Here is a 3,983-nt window from a genome sequence, read left to right as displayed (position 1 = left end):
AGGAGGAGGAGGGAGGAGGGTCGCGGGAAGGGCTGCGGCCGCCCGGGGGGCGGCGCCGGGGCTAGTGCCTCGGAGACCCACGCCCGCTCCTAGTCGGGGTCGCGCCGTCAGGGGCGCGGGGTCCTCGGGGCCGCTTCTGGGCCACCGCGCTCCTTCCACAGTCGTCGCCGCTGTCGCCGCCGCTGATTCATGTTCTTCTCCCAGCCGCCTCCTCCTCCCCGGCTCGCCCGCAGCCCGAGCTCGTACCGCCCCCCCGCGGAGCCCCGAGTGGCTAGCGGAGCGCTAACCCTGCCCGGAGCCAGCCTGCCCCACCGCCAGACGTCCCCTGCCCCAGCCGGCACCCCGCCCCAGCGACCCCCGTGCGGAACCCGAGCGTCTGGCTTGGTCTACTGGATGGGCACCCCGGCCACGCCTCTCCTTTCCCTTATCACACAGTCCAGCGTCTTTTCCAACCCAACATTTCACATCCTTCCTTTAAAACCTCTCTACCTACCCCTAGCGCACCCCAACTTTTGTCCGGACTCTGATCCCAGAATCCAGCACCCCTTCTCTCAGAATGTAGGCACCCCCTCCCCCCCAAAAAACCACTCTTAACCATCAAGCCCTGCGTGACCCAGGGGTCCCCCCACAGGATCTGCTAGCATCCTTCCTGCCTTTTTCATTGAGCCCGAATTCCCCATATTCGTGCTCTATTTCCCATACTTTATCGCCAAGTATCCTCCTGCCTAGAAATGATCATTCTCTCCAGCCTGCCTTCCCAGCATGTTTTCTATTGTGGGTCTTGGGTCTGTAGTTTTCCAAGACCTTCAAGGTAACCCGAGGTTTTATCTGTTATACTGTATACTCACTGCTACACCACACAAGCTGAAGTCCGACCACCTTCATCTTTTGGGGCTATCATTCTTCCTACCTACTTCCTCTGCTTCTACTCCTTTCCGCAGGATATGTATAAAAGTTGGCTGTGTCCTCACACTGTCCAATGAAGCATTACCTGTTACTAGTAGGCCACCTTGCACACAGTAGGCATTCCATAAGTAAATAGGCAGAAGCCTATTGAATGCATAATTGCCTCAGAACCTGTCCCACAACTAGTAATCACCGGGCGGGGGTGGGGGCGTGCCCACGGACATCCTATCCAGCAGACAAAAGAGCTGGTTCCAAACCAAACCTACCAAGGGTTCTCCTCCCCTTGCCCTTGACTCTGCCTTGCCATGAGGCCCTTCTTAGAGGTCATAGGCAGACAGGAGGTAACCACTCAGCCCCTCATTGCCACAGCCTCAGTGGATCTTTGCAGAAATTCTCCTTCTGAGCAGCAGGAGCCTGCCTCTTCACTTGGCCCCATCAGCACTTATTTATTAATTACACTAATGATAACAACAGCAGCGCTGGCAGCACCTCAGAGGCAGCTGAGAGCGCCCCTACACGGCAGCACAGGGAGGGCAATGTTGCAAGTTGGATGGCAAGGGCTTGAGGTCTCAGTTTAAGAGAGCTCTCTGCCAATTTTTTTTTAATTTTAAGTTCTGCCAATATTCTTTCTTTCTTTTTTTTTTGTGAGACAGTTTGTCACCCTCAGTAGAGTGCCATGGCATCTTAGCTCACAGCAACCTCAAACTCTTGGGCTCAAGCTATTCTCTTGCCTCAGCCTCACGAGTAGCTGGGACTATAGGTGCCCACCACAATGCCCAGCTACTTTTAGAGGCAGGGTCTCACTCTAGCCTCAGGCTGGTCTCGAACCTGTGAGTTCAGGCAACCCACCTGCCTCAGCCTCCCAGAGGGCTAGGATTAAAGGCGTGAGCCACAGTGCCCAGCCTCTGCCGATTTTCTTGAACACGCTGGGTTAGCCTCAGGACTCTTTCCTAAAGGAAAAGACATGTTCCTTTCCAGAAAGCACATCTTCTGAGTTTGGGCTAAGTTGGATCAGGGCAGGTGGACAATAGCTGGAACTGAAGCCCCAATTGCCCAGACTGCACTTGGGCACTTGTCACTTCTCAAGGCTCTCTCCCCTTCTTCTTTGCTCTGGAGTGGACTTTAAGTTTCCAGTGAAGGGGAGCTCTTCCTCATGATTCTGCCTGACATTAGTAAGACTCCTCCTAAAGGATGTTGAACCCAGAGCCCAAACTTAGACTTCCACTTCCTTTTCTCCCTTCATTGTCTCCTAGCCATTTCCTGAGCTGACAGGGAATCCAGCCTAAAGGCCATCTTTTGCCACCAGTCAAAATGAAATCCTCAGACATGTCATGGATGCCACAGCATTCTCTACTTACTGGCTTGACAAACTTCTACCTCAGCTACTGGCCTGAGACCTGTCCCTGTCACTCTAGGGCAGCACACTCTCTGTGCAGTGTAAGGAGTCCTGAGTTCCTGCTTCCTCTACTCCTGATTCTGAATCCTTCTCAGATTTTAGTATCACTGCTTACAAAGGCAGAGGACTGTGGGATCCTGGTCTTCTGACTTCAGAGAGTGTTTGGTCTCCTAAGCTCTTACAACCCACTCTCCTTGCCCATCTCCCTCATCTTTCCTCTCTGGGCACGGTATAGGAATGTGCTTCTAAGGGTACGTGAGCAGGTGTGATTTTTGTGGAAGAGCTATGTAGGTGGGTGAGAGGGTGTGTTTTGTGAAGTATGAGGGAGGGTGTGCATTTGTGCAAATTCTAAATGTGACTGACGCTTTGTGGGTGGACGGGAGAAAGTAAGTGTGTGTGTGTGTGTGTGTGTGTGTGTGTGACTGGAGGAGGTTGGCTGTGTATGCAAATGCATGCCTGCAAAAGCTCTCTTTCTTCCTTAAATGCATTGCTTGGAAGGAAACTAATCAAATCAACAGGAAATGTATTTGACCTAATGCGGGAGTAGCTGTCCTAGGAGTTCCTGTCCTTAGAACAGAACCAGAGCCAGCTATGATCTATCCAGGAGGGTAAGAAGGGCTGCAGGGGTGGAGGAGGGCTGAGCAAAAGGAAGGGCCAATCCCTATATGGATAGGGCTAGGTTGGCCCCTAGCATCTCCCTGATCTGGTAAAATAAGTCTCTGCCCACTCTCTGCTTTTTATGACCCAGACCTGTCTACAGAGACCAAAGATCCAGAGAAGACAAAGACAAACCTGGAAGTAAAAGCCATTGCCCATTGTAGCAGGACACCCTGCTGCCAACTTCCAGTGCTCTCAGAAAGCAGCTGCTTTAGCCTTTTCCTGCACTCCACCCCCAAGCAGGGAACAAGAAGGAACCAGGGAAACTGTGGGTCACGGCAATCTCACCAACCCTGTGACCTAGGACCTGCCCTTTCCCAACTACTGGCCCAAGAAGTAAGAGCAAGTTCCACTAAATGAATTGGGCAGGCCACAGACTAAAACAGTGCCCCAGAAACCTAGAGAAAAGTGGTGGCTTCTCTAGCCTCCACGAAGGTATGTGAGTCTTCCACCTTTGTCACTAATTCTGTGCCCCTTTCATCAAGGAAAGCTGAAAATACGTATGCAGGAGGGAATCTAGTTTGTTTATGCCCAACTCCCCAGTGGCAAAGAGGAATTGGAAAATCCTTCAGGCTGTCCTCTAAAGATTCTAGAAAAGAGAATCTGATTCCTTAAGAGGCAGGAAGCAGTAGTATGATTAGGGAGCAAGAGAAACGTAGGAAAAGCAAAGAGAAAAGTATATCCTTTGCAATCTGATCACACAGATGAAGAAAAAGAACAGAAATTTTTGTTCATCTTTGAATAATGTCTCCTCTTTTGCTTTGGCATTCTAGAATGTAAAATTGCATGAAGGTGTTTGTTCCAATTAGGTGTTTTGAATAGGCATTTAATTTAAAAAATGAGGCTTAAATTTACCTGTTCAAAAATCTTTATGATATTGGAGAATTTGCAGGATTAATTATGGTTACTTAGCTTACTATTCAATATAATGCAGTATTTGTTTCTTTTACCAAATTAAGTTTATTTATCTTTTCTTTTCTTTTTTTTTTTTTGAGACGGAGCCTCAAGCTATCCCCCTGGGTAG

This window comes from Otolemur garnettii, unplaced genomic scaffold (genome assembly GCF_000181295.1).
Source record: "Otolemur garnettii isolate 467f Iridium unplaced genomic scaffold, OtoGar3 scaffold00050, whole genome shotgun sequence".
NCBI lineage: Eukaryota > Metazoa > Chordata > Mammalia > Primates > Galagidae > Otolemur > Otolemur garnettii.
The sequence above is the reverse complement of the archived record's forward strand: the minus strand, read 5'-3'. Positions refer to the sequence as shown.